Source organism: Phalacrocorax aristotelis, chromosome 2 (genome assembly GCF_949628215.1).
Source record: "Phalacrocorax aristotelis chromosome 2, bGulAri2.1, whole genome shotgun sequence".
Lineage (NCBI taxonomy): Eukaryota > Metazoa > Chordata > Aves > Suliformes > Phalacrocoracidae > Phalacrocorax > Phalacrocorax aristotelis.
Genome location: NC_134277.1, coordinates 155,928,048 through 155,945,266, shown reverse-complemented (window position 1 = coordinate 155,945,266; position 17,219 = coordinate 155,928,048). Strand labels below are relative to the sequence as shown.

At 44.3% G+C, this 17,219-nt stretch overlaps 1 protein-coding gene across 2 annotated transcripts in view; it reads left to right on the top strand.

Annotated features, from left to right (window-relative positions):
• Positions 1-17,219, top strand: part of LOC142053738 (uncharacterized) — a 42,087-nt gene that overhangs the window by 3,588 nt on the left and 21,280 nt on the right. The window lies entirely within an intron of this gene.

Below are 17,219 nucleotides of genomic sequence, written 5' to 3'. Positions count from 1 at the left end.
GAGTGATGGCACGTTGTCTTCCCAAGTAGTTGTTACCTACGCTTTCCTGGGGATGCCGTGCTTTCCTGGAGATGGCTGAACACCTGCCTGCCCGTGGGAAGGAGTGAATGAATTCCTTGTCTTGCTTTGCTTGCGTGCACGGCTTTTGCTTTACCTATTAAACTGCCTTTATCTCAACCCACACGTTTTCTCACTTTTACCCTTCCAATTCTCTCCCCCGTCCCACTGGGGGGAGCCAGCGAGCAGCTGTGTGGGGCTTAGCTGCTGGCTGGGGTTAAACCATGACAATGTCAAAAAAAGCAGCTTATGCCTGAGCAACAGCAAAACCATTATCAAATATACATGTAATGCATGACTTGCAAATCTACTAAGAAGTTTTAAATATTATGCAGCACATCGTGAAAGTTCATCCTGATGACACGCTGTATTTAGAAAGTGTTCAAAGGGGTGCTCAGCAATATTTTCTTTTTATCCCAGCAGGAAGATTGTAAAATAATTTGTCTCTTATTAATGCATAATTAGGGAATTAAAGCCAGTAGCTATTATGTTCTTTGCAGCCTGATAGTACAGAATATTTAAGAGAGCACCTCTTTGGGGGCAAAGCTGTAATGCCTGGGGAGTCCAGGCTGTAATTTAAAGGTATTTGGGCTTGAAGAATACAGGCAATAGGCTGTGGTACTGCCAGTGGCCACGTGCCCCCTGTGTCAGCCCCAACAGCTACATCTATAAGCACTTGTCCCCTTCTCGGTTCTGTTTTCCGTAAAAGGTTGGAATTATGCTGTCCATTTTTCTATCATTTTACCTCTTAGATTGCACATTGTGATTTTTTAATATATCATCAATGTGTTTACCTCTTTTTCTTACTATATAGAGTTGGCGAGTGTTCAGTCAGTGATACCCATAATCACAAGTCAGCTGACTGGGACAGAAGGAAAGAAAAGGAAAGGCTAACTCATTTTAAAAAATTACAGTCCTCACACCAGCAGTGAGAGAGCTTTGTGTGTTAACCTGATTTTAAAGTTCTGTTCCATAGATGTTTCCTGGTCGTGCCTTGCTGAAGACAGCAAACTCTTTTCACAAGACACTACAGGCATGCAGTCCTCAGGCTTGCGGTGTGAGGGTGGTGGTGTGGGAATAGGGTTAATAGACAGGTACTGAGAAGGGAAAAGTGGCTAAAGAACCAGAAGACGGAGGTAGGGTAGAGCAGCACATCAATGTTCTAATGGCATTTATTTTAAAAGTCTTTGTGCATTTAACAGAAATGCAGCCTCTGTAGTGTCTCTCTTCACATGCAGTCCAAATGGTTACTTCTCTTTATGGCAGACCTGTCATAGATCCCAGAGGCCATTTCTCTCCACTGTTTGCTCAGTGAGCAGTTTGTTTCTGCACAGCTGGAGCTCACGTTCACGAGGAAGACAATCAAGTCTTCAGGATAGCACGATGCTGAAGCAAGACACGCACTAGCTCTATAAACAGGAAAGCAGCTCAAATTGGTAAATTCCCATGAGTTAGAATTGCAAATTACACATCAACAATAATCATAGAATCATTAAGGTTGGAAAAAACCTCTAAGATCATCAAGTCCAACCGTCAACCCAACACCACTGTGCCTCCTAAACCGCATCCTGAAGTGCCACATCTACATGTGTTTTGAACACCTCTAGGGATGGTGACTCCACCGCTTCTCTGGGCAGCCGGTTCTGATGCCTGACCACTCTTTCAGTGAAGAAATTTTTCCTAATATCCAATCTAAACCTCTCCTGATGCAGTTTGATTCCATTTCCTCTCATCCTGTCGCTTGTTACTAGGGAGAAGAGACCAACCCCCACCTCACTACAACCTCCTTTCAGGTGGTTGTAGAGAGCGATAAGGTCTCCCCATGCAATCCATCCATGCACTAAAATTTCAGAATAGGTGAGCTCTTGAGGACAGATAGAAAGGACCAGCCAGACAACCAGGAGGAAACAGCAGAGAGCTTAGCAAATATGAAAAAAATCTTATGAGATGGGAATTAATCCACATTGACTTTGCTGTGAGTGAGCTTTTCCTGCTGCTGAGCAAACTTACTTCCCAAGAGGGTTAATTGCCACATACTAATTTCCACATAATTTCACAACAAAAAACGTTGCTTGCCAAAAAAAGTGTTATTCATATAAATCATTTTACATTTTAAATGTCAATAATAGTTAAAGTTTATGACTGAAAATTATGGATTGGAAATGTCAGTAAAAATGGGGACTCCGGTAATTACAGGCTCTGGAGGGGTGCATTGCAGCAAGACGTGTGACCTACAAAACTTGGCAGAGAGAGTCCATGCAGCTGGTGGGTTCTGTTTAGCAGGTTATTTTGGTTGTTTGGTTGGTTGTTTTATAAACCAAAGATTGTCTATTTAGGAGCATGTGATAAAAACTTCTGAAAATTCATTGTCTGAAGGTGCAGATAAGTTCTTCTACTCAGTTCTATATATATTTCCCTGCCATCCATCATCCCTGTTTCTTTTCAGCCTTTTCTGCATCTACTCTCATTTTTCTTTAGGAGGTGCAATTGCTGCTTAGTCTTTAAAAACTGGAAAAAGCAGTCCTCGGGAAAATACTCACTTGGATTGGAGAACTGAATACTTTTCTCTGAAGTCCAAGGTTAATTTAGTGGTACCTCTAATCTCCCCTTTTACCTCCTTGAGGATACTGATTTTTATAGTGATTCACCCTGACCAGCTAAAGATATCAGAAGCCTTTGTTCAGGTAACTTCTACTGTCTAAGTAAAACCTCTTCAGTCCAGATAAACACAAGTGAAGAGCAAAACCCAAGAATTTGTTGGCCAAAACACATAATAAATACAGAGCCAGAATTAATGAGCTACTGGGCTAAGCGTACGCTCCCTGCCCTAGGTGGGATGCCCGATGGCTCTTTGCCTTTCAGTCAAGTGGGGAGAGGCTGACCTCATTGCTCTGTGGAGCAGAGCCATCTTCAGTACTGCTGAGTTGCTGTCTTCTGATCTTGTGGTTTGTGTTTTAGGATTTTATCTTTCATATCATAATTCTTCTCTAATCCTTATGCTGCTAACTGTTAGGATTTCAACAGCCTTCTGCTTTTTATTTGTCTTATCTGGTAAGGCTTTAGTTCATGTATTTTTCACATCTTAACAATTTTCTCAATAAAAGTGACTGACATTCACTCAGCTGTGCTTCAGCAAACTTGGCCATGGATAAGAGACAGAGGAACCTCTAAATGAAAGGTTGCACTGCCTTCTGCACTGCCCTCGCTGTTCCTCCACCAGAGGGGTGTTACCTGTACCTCAAAGGAAGCTCACTACGTAGTCTCTCTATGACGGACTATTCAGATACCCACAGCCATGGCTTAAGCCTGCTTCACTGCTACAATTACAAACAGCTGCCAAAACTGCTACCTGTCTCCGCCCTTTTTGTCCACTTCACCATCTCTTAGTGGTGACTGCTGAACGTCCTGCTCTAGCCCTACCTCTGCTCTAGAGTTTTCCACGTGTTTTTGTCAATGCCAAGCCCATGTACCATGGATTCTGTCTCCCCTAGCTTAGGGCAGGTCTCTGGCTCCTAAATTTCTTATGCATTTAAGACCAGGCTGATTTTCAAGAATACCAGGCTCTTCAGCTCAGTCAAGGCTGACAAGCAGAATCAGGCTGGCTGACGGTCTTGCCTCGCCTGCCTCTTCCTCTAGGGAGAGGCTGGGTCCCTGACAAATGATGTGCAGGGCAGGCGATGGGCATTCTCCATACAGCCATTGAGGAGGGCAGGCCTTGTAGAGCTGCTGCCTGTATTCTAGTTGGCCACTACAGTCAGCCACAAACACAGGCACTGGGAACTGGTGGAAGGCCAAGAGGACTCACGCTCTACTTGGGTAATCACCCTTCCCTGGCTCGTTCAATGAGGAGGAGAAAAACACAGTGGTTAGCAGGTACACAGCAAGGACTGGTGGGATGAGCAACGTCTCCAAAAGTGCTCTACCCATGGTAGAGCGTGGTCACTCTCTAGGTGCTCACTGTCAAAGTGTAAATGAATTTTCTTGTTGAAACCCTTTCAGGAAGCACTTTAATGGCATATGTGGCCTCCTACAGGACTCCCTACTTGCATGTGGTGGCTGATAGTCACATTTATGGGACAATGGTCCATGTCCCTTTCCTCCAGACCAGGAGTTTAGGCTACAGTTATTCCATTTCCCACTGAAATCTGTTGTGATAGGGCTGAGTTACGACAGTTGAGGGTTGGCTTAAACTCCAGGGCAACAGAAGAGGTAACTAGCAATCACGTAGCTTTCAGAAGGAGAAAGGAGTACATAATGAGTACAAATGTATTGCAGGGAAAACATAAACATCAAGAAACATAAACACCTGGAATTTACCTGAAATTACACCTTTCCCCAAAGGTTGTTTCAGGGGCAATCTCAAGTTTGTTTTTTGTAGATAAATCTGGGATGATTTTAAAGAACACTGGTTTCTTTCAGCTTCTCTGGAGAAATTTGTATGTGCCGGAATGTCTTGAAATGAGCCCAACAGGACCCTAAGGTTGAGCTTTCTCTTCCACAGATCTGTGTCCTGGACACAGAGGTACTTCTCTGCTAAGCATGCAGTACTGAGAAGAGAATGGAGATGCATTGAAAATCAACATGTAAAACTGAGATTTTACAAGACTCAAATTTGAGACTTTCTTGTTTCAAACTCTCAAGTTTGAAAAAAACCACCCAAAGTTATCTGGGGTCAAAAGGTAAGAAAAGGGGTTAAGTATGCATGTAGATACTGCTTGGTATAGTGCTGTGTTGTGTGAACAGTGCTGGCTTAAAGTAGACCTGTAGTTTTGACTCAGTAACATTCCCTGTGAAAAAGGGATATCTGGGGTTTTTTCCTTTCCTTTAAAGGCACAGGAACAATTCTGCTGTTAAGTGCGGCCGTATTTCTTTCTATAGTCTGTTTCCTATTATGTCAAAAGCTGAAGTGACTGATACGATAGTTTCAATCAATGTTTACTTCAATATATGAAATTTTCACCTATTTTATACAGAAAGTATTTCAGCTCCTTTAGAATCCTGGAATAGCTGAGGTAGGGCTGCCTAAACAGCAACCACACGAGCTGGATCCCCCTTACCAAAGAGCCCCCAGAATCGCTGCCAAGTTAAGCCTCACTGCAAACTCCTCTGCAGACCAGCCTAGTCAGATCATGCTTACATTGTCAGAGCAGGCTTTGCTGGTGTCTAGTACCCCCCTCTTGTGGAGTTTTGCTAAATTACATGCTCTCCCATATTTTGCCTCCCAATCAGGGTCTGATTCACAGCCACGCTGCTGCATGCAGCACTACTTTGCAATACAAACGGGCTAAAGCTAGACAGGGAGGCAATTTCAGTATAGGATTTTAACTTATTTTCAATTTAACCACTAATTTATGTTTATTGGGACTTCTCAATCTGTGTCTTTAGCTTTTTCTGCTTTTTAGTTTTCTTTGCTTGATGCAGAATTTTTAAAAAAACTAATGGGTACTTGAGGCTTATCTCATGCTTGATTTATTTTTAGGGTACACAGGTCTTCAAAGCTCTCTTGACACTTCAGTCAATATAAAAGGAGAGACTTTGTCATGGAAAGAAGTAAAAGTGAAAATCACTAAACAGAATCATAGAACCACAGAATGGTTTAGGTTGGAAGGACCTTTAGAGGTCACCTAGTCCAACGCCCCTGCAGTGAGCAGGGACGTCTTCACCTAGATCAGGTTGCTCAGAGCCCCGTCCAACCTGACCTTCAGTGTTTCCAGGGATGGGGCATCTACCACCTCTCTGGGTAACCTGTGCCAGTGTTTCACCACCCTCGTCATAAAAAATCTTCATATCCAGTCTAAATCTACCCTGCTTTAGTTTAAAACCAAAATCCCTGTCACAACAGGCCTTGCTAAGGCCTTTAAGTACTGGAAGGCTGCAATAAGGTCTCCCTGCAGCCTTCTCTTCTCTGGGCTGAATCACCCCAACTCTCTCAGCCTTTTTTTATAGGAGAGGTGCTCCAGCCTTCAGATCATTTTTGTGGCCCTCCTCTGGACCCGCTGTAACAGGTCCATGTCGCTCCAGTGCTGAGGGCTCCAGAGCTGGACGCAGCCCTGCAGGTGGGGTCTCACCAGAGTGGAGCAGAGGGGCAGAATCACCTCCCTCACCCTGCTGGCCATGCTGCTTTTGATGCAGCCCAGGATACAGTTGGCCTTCTGGGCTGTGAGTGCACATTGTTGGCTCATGTGCAGCTTTTCACCCACCAGTACCCCCAAGCCTTTCTCCACAGGGCTGCTCTGAATCCCTTCAGTCCCCAGCCTGTACTGATACCGGGGTTTGCCCCAACCCAGGTGCAGGACTTTGCAATTGGCCTTGTTGAACCTCATGAGGCCCATCTCTCCAGCTTGTCTAGATCTCTCTGGATGATATCCCGTCCTTCTGGTGGGTCAACTGCACCGCTCAGCTTGCTGTCACCTGCAAACTTGCTGAGGGTGCACTCGATCCCACTGTCCATGTCATTGTTGAAGATATTAAATAGTGCCGGTCCCAGTAAGGACCCCTGGGGGACACCACTCATCTCCAGTCTCCATCTGGATGTTGAGCCATTGACCACTACCCCCTAGATGCGACGATTCAGCCAGTTTCTCATCCACTGAACAGTCCACCCATCAAATCCAGTTTACAGAAGGATGCTGTGGAGGACCATGTCAAAGGTCTTACAGAAGTCCAGATAGATGACATCCGTAGCTCTTCCTTTGTCCACTGATGTAGTCACTCCATTATAGAAGGCCAGTAGGTTGGCCAGGCAGGACTTGCCCTCAGTGAAGCCACGTTGGCTGTCTCAAATCACCTCCCTGTCCTCCATGTGTCTTAGCATAGCTTCTAGGAGGATCTAGTAGTTCCCTGGGTCCTCCATTCTACGCTTTTTAAAGGTGGGCACAATGTTTCCCTTTTCAAGTCACCAGGGACCTCACCTGGCTGCTGTGACTTTTCAAATATCATGGAGAGTGGCTTGGCAACTGCATCAGCCAGTTCCCTCAGGACTCTGGGATGCATCTCATCAGGTTCTCATCAGGACTTGTGTATATCTGAGTTCCTCAGGCAGTCATGAACCTGATCTTCCCTTACAGTGGAAGGGGCTTTATCCCCCTGGTCTCCATCCTGTGGTCCATCGGCTTGGGAGGGGTGAGGAGAAAGCTTACCAGTAAAGACTGACACAAAAAAGTTGAGTACCTCAGCCTTCTCCTCATCTGTTGATACTAGGCCACCATTCTTGTTCATTGGAGGGGTACGCTTTCTTTGACTTTCCTTTTCTGGTTGACGTACCTGTAGAAGCCTTTCTTGTTATTTGCATCCCTTGCCAGTTCAGCTCCAGCTGCACCTTGGCCCTCCTGACCCCATGCCTACACAACTGGGCGGCATCCCTATACTCTTCCCAGGATACCTGTCCCTGCTTCCACTGCCTGTGCAGTTCCCTCTTGTTCTTTAGTTTGACCAGCATGTCTTGACTCAGCCATGCTGGTCTCCCTTGCTTGCCTGATTTCTTACACCTGGGAACTGAGAGCTCTTGCACTGTATGGAAGGTGTCCTTAAAGATCTGCCAGCTCTATTCTGTTCCCTTGCCCCTGAGGACCATTTCCCAGGGGGTCCTGCTAGCTAACTCCCTGAAGAGCTGGAATTCCACTTTCCTAAAATTTAGGGTCTTGACTATACTCCTAGCTTTTCCCATACCCCTCAGGAGTGTGAACTCCACCAATGCGTCATCACTGCAGCCCAGGCTGCCTCCAATCTTGACACCACCGATGAGCCCACTTGCGTTGGTGACCATCAGGTCTAGTATTGCAGCCCCTCTGGTAGGGCTGTTTATTACCTGGCTCAAGAAGTTATCCTCCATGCATTCTAGGTATCTCCTGGATTGCCTACAGCTTGCCATGCTACTTTTCCAGCAGAGGTCAGGGTGGTTGAAGTCCCCCAGTAGGACGAGAGCCTGTGAGTGCGAAGCCTCCTGGAGTTGGAGGAAGAAGGCTTCGTCAGTAGGCTCCCCTGGATGAGGCGATCCGTGACAGCACATCCATGACAGTGCTGTAGCAAGAGGTATTAACGTTAGTAATCTTTGGATGTATAAATAGGCAGAGTGAGTAGGAAAAGTAAAATGAGTTTTACTGTGGTGTATGGCATTGCTGACAATGATACCAGAATGTCCTGTGGGAATTTGCATTCTCAAAGGCAAAAATCAACCTTAAAAATTGAAAAAAAGGTAACCAAAAGACCACCACACCTGATTTTTTAGACTGGAGAAAATGTATTTCAGTAGGACATATGAGAAATTCACTGTGATGAATTTGTCAAATAAATGACTGAGAAGTGACTGGATTATAGCAGAGAAACAGCTTCAGGTAAAAAATCCCTTGTGCCAATGGGTTCTTTAATCAAGCAGCAGTGGCTCAAAAGCCGTGGCTGCCAACTGATCCAGAGCCATTCAAATGAGAGATAGGGCCCAAATGTTTAATGCTGAGCATGATTAATGCCGCACAGACTCCCAGGAGAGATGATAGAGCCATCTCTTTGTATCTGTAAATCAGGTGTCACCTTGTACATATTTTAGCCAACCACAAGCTGTGCTTCTATTCAGCACAAGTAATTGGGTTAAATACAGAGGTAACTGGTTGACACAAGATGGTTTGTATTATATGTGACAGTTTAAATGGCTGTATCCCCTCCTGGAACTTAATTTTATGAATTTGTATTCTCTTGTGGTTTCAAAACCAGCTGTTTACCAGTGAGAGAGGGAAGTACTTAATGAAGGAAGGAGTTCTCCTCATGCTCCTGAGATACCCTGTGAGCATCTATAAAATGCCAAGGGATACTGATTAAATGAAATATTAGGAAAAATCCCAGACCTAAGTACTTGACTGTAGCAGAGACACATGTGAACATCAGATTTACTGCTGCATGCAGAATAGCTGGTGAGTGTTACAACATCCTATTTGAAAATGGCAACCTTAAAGCAAAATGCAGCTTTGCTGCTCAGAAGGAAGGGTTGGTTAATTTGTGATAGCTGACATAATGAAATGAAGATGAGTATGACTCTACCAGTAGAATGCCTGGGAAAAGAGGAGAACAGCTTCCTCCATGAGCAAGTACCTTAGCTGAGCCTGTAAAGAGAACTCCCAAACATACAGTAACTGCAAGAAGATGAGAAAAGCCAAGGCAAGTCTGTAGCAAATCCACTGGAGGGACAAAGAGCTTGGAAAAAGGGGACCTCTTTTATTTTATTGTTTTCATCTGTTCCCCTTTACTAACATCTGTTTTCCATCTATTGTCTATGGCTGTGGTCTGGGCTTGGATGTGAAGAATCATAGAATAGATCATCTAGTCCAACTCTCCTGCCGTGGACAGGGACATCTTGCACTATGTTGGGCAGCTTTTCACCCACCAGTACCCCCAAGTCCTTCTCCACAGGGCTGCTCTGAATCCCTTCAGTCCCCAGCCTGTACTGATACCGGGGCTTGCCCCAACCCAGGTGCAGGACCTTGCACTTGGAATTGTTGAACTTCATGAGGTTCACATGGGCCTACACCTCAAGCCTGCCACGGTCAAGAAGATACTCAGACTCTGTTACCCACACTGTCACTAGCCCTGTTGACTGGTGGCTGGGATGCTTCAAGAGTGAAAGCAAGTAATGTATTGCTGGACAACAGCTTCTGTGCCAAAGCTGAAGTGCTAAAGGTGGGCATTGGTGAGGTGAGCCTTATCCTTTGCTATTTACCAAAGGGACAACTGCAGGCATCAGGAGGGGCTCAGAGTGCTCTGACAGGAGAGCCATTGGTAGCAGGACTGAACAAGTAGGGATCACAGAGCCAGCCCCTCAGGGAAGTTGGCAAAGGATGCTCCCTGCTGCCCAAGCAGCCTGTCCTCCTATGTACAGTGCCTACTGCGCTACTGACTGAGCTTTCCCTGTGGTCTTGGTTGTTCCTCTGACCACGCTCTGGCATTTGAGGAATCCTGGTCTTTAATTACCTAATGGGCTGTGGCAATGCAAATATTCCTGGGCGATAGGGTGTGAGAAAACAGAGCTGGGACTTTACTGAGAGAGTAGCAAAGACAAAACATGGTCATTAGAGTCAAGTCAAGTGAGGTCTATCCATTCTTTTCCCCTGTGTGGGACACTAGCAGGAATTCTTGTTATTTGGAGACAGAGCCAAAGAGAAGGTCCTGGAGAAGCCCTGATTTCATATTCAAAACCATGCAAGGGATTGTAATGACAAGCAGACCGTGCAAGGAGTGTCTGCATTAGTGGGCACTTCTGTGAAAGAAGTCATTAGCTAAGGTCAAAATGGTTTTGGCCACATTCATGCTGCTGTGCTGTAAAGAAGAAGAGTTAGCTGCATGAATAAGGGTATTTCTTGTTTCCTCTATATCCTGTTCCAAGATACAGGTGATGGGCTAAGCAGTTAAAGATAAATCAATACCTTTTACAGAACTGATCTCACCCACAAACCTCAGCTTTTCTGGCTTGTGCTTTCAGTGTGTTTTTCCTCACAGCTCAGACTGAACATTTTTTCTCAAGTTTGTCTTGTCCAATGACATTTCTTGGCTGAAGTTGCCTCTTCTCTGGCAGCAGCAGAACTGTACTTAATGCTTAAACACAATGTGATGGCAGATTAAAATGGATGGCAGATCCAGTCCACCCCACATATGTGCCTCACCCTGCCGTGGGATAAGTAAATGGCAAGTGAAGCAGCTTTTGGACTGCTCCAGTTTTCAGGCTACTGTGATAAGGCAAGTTGTGTTTAGGGTTAGTTCGCTTTTGGATTTTAGATTTAAAACACTGTGGCATTAGCTCTGCCATAAACGTTTGGCAGACAGCCAGAGACAGAAAAATATCAGCCAACCAGATTTAATCTGTCACTGCGTATGTGTCAGAAACCTAAAGGTGAATCTGCAGCTGCAAGAAAATCCTGTTTTAATCTGATTTGTTGTTATCTATGAAAGCTTTGTATCAGTCCTTTTTTTCTGAAGTAAATAGATGTTTCGTTTTATTAGCTTCCCACAGTTTGAAATTTTCCATCTATAGATAAACCATACACGTATACACACATGTATATATTTGCCTTCAGAAAAAGATTTATCTCTCAGTATCTCACAAGTATTAAGAATTCATAAATGTAAAGAATTCAGAAATTTGTTTTCCTAAAATTTTCTTTAGCATTTTCAATTAGCTCTGTAGAAGTTCCCATTATATAAAGTCCTGCCTTTGCTGTAGCAGAACCCAATGTATTTGAGATTTCTAGTCTATTTTGAGACTTTCTGCTGATTCTCATTTATTTCTTTCCCAAACCTTTTCAGTTTCTTTGCTTGTCTGCTGTGTCCCGATTTCCCTGCTTTGGACATCTCTTTGAGCAATTCTCCTTTTAGTCTTATATTATTGTGCAAAATCACACTCATTGTTCTTCAGTATTTGAGAAGAACCAGAAATGTAATTTGATGTTTTAGTTTACTTCGTGACCGTCGCAGAACAAAATGCTAACTAAAAGTCAACTCTCCAGAGCATTTCAAGGTCTATTGAACAGTTTTGCATTTGAGATGTTATTGAATAATGTTGCCCTTTTCGCTCAAGTGGATCATCAAATTGCAAGGCCTTGCAAGGATTATTTTTTATACTTGATTAAAAATTGCTGATACAAATTAGATATGTTCTTAGAATAATCTTCTCTATTAAAAAAAAAATATGTATAAATCCTGTTTCTGTGCATGCAGAAGCAGCAAACATTGGTAGGCAGTTTCATCAGCCATAGAAGTGGGTGGGTGTGACTCCAGGGCCTGGACCCATAAAGACCATCCTTCAGCTTCTCAAGATCACACCCAGAAGTCTTTCCTCTGCCTTTCTGTTGTTAATGTTCATATCTTACAGACCCTACCCCATCCTCTTTTTTCCCAATCATTAAAACCTTTCTTAGTTTATCTTCCTTAGCTCTGGCTATGTACATTCCTGTTCAGTTGAAAACAGATCTGACTGAGGGGCTATTCAAGCTGGTCTGGAAGTTTTTGTGCTTTACATTCAAAGCAGCATGGTGAAGACACTGTCTGAGGTTAACTTAGTAGTTTTATAATCGCAAATTAATATTATTCAGAATCTTGCTTTTGTACCCACAGTAGTCTTTTAATGAAACTTGTGTTGGAGAGGTCATGTTACAAAAATAATCATTGTATGTTTTAGTTAACATTTCAGAAAGGACAAAAAATTAAGTCTATGGCTCTTACATAGATCCAAAAGCTACCACTAGAAAGACAACCTTTTAATCAGTCTTTTTAATCCTTCATTGCAAAACTAAAGAAAGTGTTACAGCACTTCATGGGACAATAGAATATATGCTAGATCCCAAAAATTTCATCACCAATACATCAGACCTGAATAACAGAACATGCGCAGTCAGTAAGGCTGTGCTGGCATGGGTAGTTCAAAACAGAAAGCAAACAACGGGGGAAAATAGGGAGTAAACGTAAGAAGAAATTAGGCATTCACAAAGTCTCACATAAGTTAGTAAGTTTCCCAGTCTCTTAATTTTGGGGCTTTCAAAAAACTTGTAAGGGATATAGGGGAAAAAATCCAAGTTGTTCCATAAGAATCTTTGTAATTTTTTTTCCCCCAGCGCTCAAATTAGCCCCATCTCAGCTGCAAAAACGGCAACATTCTCAGTGTGGAAATAATATTAACCAAAATCCAATTTTTAAAGTTCCCAGAAGGTATTGAGTACTTTTTTTCATCATAACCACTAAATGAGTCAGCCTTTTCCAGCTGTATGGAGGCAAACTGAAAATTGCCTGAAGGTGGCAGAGCCCTGCTGAAAAAGGTCAGCTCCCGCAAGAAGTTCACTTGCCTTCGATTCTCACCTCAACATGAGTCAGATATACAGCAATGGGCAGAGCTGTAACAAGGCTGAATGCATCCTGTGTAAAAGCCTGAGGTGGTGACCCTTCCCAGGAACAGGAATAAACCTGTACTCTCTGGCTTTAATATATGTGATGGAGGGCAGTGTAAGGATGTGTCAGGAGGTGTGTATGTGAACAGGAAGTGCTGTGCTTCATTCCATGGTGATGCTTGTGTGTGTAGGCCTGCTGCCCATCACACGCCAGGTCGCAGGAAGACATTGGTACAGCCTGGCTATTGTCCCTACACGTTGGTGCTGTGAAGCTCTCTTCTCATCCCGAGAGACCTGCGGCAGGTGTCTCCTGTGAGCCACTTCTGCAGTGGCCCTTCATCAAGTCATCTAGAGTTGTGGGGGATGCTGACTGTTAATTAAATTGGTAGATAAGGCACAGCTGCTACCTACTACAGTCATGGCTGTCCTGAATCAATGTCATTTTTCTAGGAAGTCTGAGGTTTATTATAGCAAAAATTGGGAGATCTTCCCTTATGATCAGAATTAAAGCACTCATTTTAGATAAGGTTTCTTTTCTTTTAGATAAGGTTGCTTACTTTTAACACCGCCTGGCCAAACAGGACAGCTTAATGACTTCAAAAAACATTTTTCCCTGGATGAAACTCCAAAGAACCACCCTTAAGTATGCCTTTTATACCTAATTATATCGACCTCCTTTGCTCAGGCATTTCCTGTTTCATGTTTTTATTAATGCTGCAGTGTCCCCTTCAGGCCCTGAGGAATGTAACTTTGAATTTGGCCCAGCTTTGATGGGGAGTTGAACCAACCTACCTCCAGAGGTCCTTCCAAACTAAATTATCATATAAGTCTATGATTCTTACCTGCTGAAAAATCACTCACTTGCATTTCTACCACTTCAGCAGTTATTATCTCACCAGTGATTATCCTCTTATTCCATCTTAACCTTGCACTTGCTCATTGACACAAATTTTAGTCAACAAGGTGAACTTAAGAAGAATATCATGTCAGTGTTTTCTTTGCTAATCAGCAAATAAGATCAGTGTGACTTTCCCAGATAATTGGGTCCCTTATGAATATTAATATGTGTTCAATAGTTAATTTGTGTCAAACAGTCAAGCAGACTGAAACTTTCCCACTTGTGTTTTTGCAGAGCTTTTAAAGCACCATGAGAAAAACTCTCCAGTTGAGCAACAGAAGCAACAATACAGTTCCCACTAAATTTAACAGGCCTTGGATTCTATTGTGAACAAAGACTGTGTAAGAAAAAGATACAATACAGAACAAGTCATAGGTGTCACAGAATCACAGAATCATAGGTTGGAAGGGACCTCAGGGATCATCTAGTCCAACCTTTCTAGGAAGAGCACAGTCTAGAGAAGATGGCCCAGCACCCTGTCCAGCCAAATCTCAAAAGTGTCCAGTGTGGCCGAGTCAACCACTTCCCTGGGGAGATTATTCCAATGGTTGACTGTCCTCACTGTGAAAAATTTCCCTCTGGTGTCCAATCGGAATCTCCCCAAGAGCAACTTGTGTTCATCTCCCCTTGTCCTCTCCGTGTGACTCCTTGTAAAAAGGGAGTCTCCATCTTCTTTGTAGCTACCCCTTAAGTACTGGTACATGGTGAAAAGATCCCCTCTAAGCCTCCTTTTCTCAAGGCTGAACAAACCCAGTTCTCTCAGCCTATCCTCATATGGCAGCTTCCCAGTCCTTTGATCATCTTGGTGGCCCTTCTCTGGACTCCTTCCAGCCTGTCCACATCCTTTTTGTAGAGCGGGGACCAGAACTGGACACAGGACTCCAGGTGTGGCCTGACAAGCACTGAGTAGAGCGGGATAATGACTTCTTTATCTCTGCTGTTGATGCTCTTTTTGATGCAAGCCAGCATCCTGTTGGCCTTCTTGGCCGCAGCAGCACACTGTTCGCTCATGTTGAGCTTCCTGTCCACCAGGACCCCCAGGTCCCTTTCCACAGAGCTGCTCTCCAGCCAGTTGGATCCCAGTCTGTGCTGCACTCCCATGTTTTCCCATGTGCAAGACCTTACACTTATCCTTGTTGAACTTCATAAGGTTCTTGCTGGCCCACTCTTCCAGCTTATCCAGATCTCCCTGCAGAGCAGCTCTCCCTTCTGGAGTGTCTACTTCCCCACTCAACTTGGTGTCATCAGCAAACTTCATCAGGCTACACTTGATCCCGTTATCCAGATCACTTTTGAAGATGTTGAATAACATTGGGCCCAATATTGATCCCTGGGGGACTCCACTTGTGACAGATTGCCACTTGGAAAAAGAGCCACCACCCTTTGGGTGCGGCCTATCAGCTAGTTCCCCACCCACTGCACAGACCACTTGTCTAGGCCATAACGCATTAATTTCTCCAGGAGGAGGCTGTGGGGAACCATATCAAAAGCCTTGGAGAAGTCCAGGTAGACAATGTCCACCGCCCGCCCCACATCAACCAGGCAAGTCACTTTGTCATAGAAGGCCACCAGGTTTGTCAAGCACGATCTGCCCTTAGTGAAGCCATGTTGGCTTTTCCCAATCACGTGCTTCATTTGACTTGTGATGGCCCCCAGGAGGATTTGTTCCATAACTTTCCCAGGGATTGAAGTAAGACTGATGAGCCTATAATTACCTGGTTCCTCCCTCGAGCCCTTCTTGTAGATAGAAGTAACATTTGCCTTCCTCCAGTCCTGTGGGACATTCCCCGTTCTCTACAACTTCTTGAAGATTATGGAGAGCAGCCTTGCAATGATGTCAGCCAGCTCTCTCAACACCCTCGGGTGGATGCATCAGGGCCCATCAATTTGTAGGGGTCAAGCTCCTGTAACAATTCACATACTAACTCTTCCTTCACTGATGGTGGGTCAGTGTTTGGATCAACCAGGAATTTCACTCCCAAAGCCTGGGACCCAAAAGTGTTGGTAAAGACAGAGGTGAAGAAAGTGTTGAGGACCTCTGCCTTTTCAGCATTGTTGGTGACTGACTCTCCTTTTCTGTAGAACAGTGGGCCTGTGTTTTCCTTCTGTTTCTGCTTGTGGTTGACACACCTGAAGAACTCTTTCTTGTTATTTTTGACATCTACGGCCAGTTTCAATTCAAGCTGGGCTTTTGCTTTTCTAACTGCATCTCTGCACACTCTGGCAATGCCCTTGTAGCTCTCAAATGATAATCCTCCATTTCTCCATCTCTGGAATGCTTCTCTTTTGGATTTGAGTAGACCCAGGAGCTCATGGTTGATGCAAGGGGGGCTCTTGCTCTGTTTACTTCCCTTTCCTCTATAGGGCATAAACTGGTTTTGTGCTTCCAATAGAGAGTTCTTGAAGAACTCCCAGCACTCACTAGGTCCTTTATCTTCCATGGAAACCTCCCATGGAATCCCTCCCAACTGAGCTCTGAGCGAGCTGAAGTTTGCTCTTCTGAAATATAGAACCCTGGATGTGAGGGCGATCTGGCTGCGACATCTGTCACCCCATTGATCGCCAGGGTTGATTCAGCTGATCTGGCTGGCTCGGTGGGTGTCCCCTTCCTCCGTCACCACTCCATGTGCATCCCTCAAGAAGGTGCATGCTCGGTCGAAGAGGACAACCTTCCTTGATAGAGGCGTACCGTTCATTGGTCCAATGGTATATGGTAGCTGCACTCCCCTGCTAGAACCTCCAAACAAGCTCAAGATAACTGCACAGCTAAATACTATTCTTGAGCTGTTGCTGGAAGAAGCAATGACTTTTTATATCTGCAGAATTTACTACATAAAATTACTGTAATCTGCATTTTTAAGTATCCCCTGCTAAAGTTCTTACTGGGTAGTTCTAAGGAGCTAAAGGGAGCAGTTCTCTACAGCTTAATAAGACGACTTTCATGAACAAAAAAGGGCTGGGGGGCAAGAGAAAGGGGAGACCTTTTTTGCAGTCATTTATAAAAGAGTGATTATCTAGTGACAGTGCTTTATCAGTGAGAACTTTACTGTACCTCCTGTTTTCTAACCATTTGCACTTGGGATCCTGATTCTGCACATACTGAGGTGTAATTCATCTCTTGGGAAGAACTCCTTTGAGATGGAATGAAGGACACCAGCCCTTTCAAAGGATAGGCAGGAACTGAGCATTTACCTAGATGCTCAGGGCAATTATCTAGCTGCCCGGGTAAAGCACCCAGGATGTAGGATGCCAAAGTCCAGGTACCATTATTTTGGAGAAGGTTTAAATCCAGAGCTCCTTCCTCTTTGCTGTCACTCTACCCATCTGCTGCAGGATATTCTGGTCCTCTGTGGAAGTTCTGCTGTGTAAGGCATACCTGAATATTTAGCAGGACAAAGAAAGCA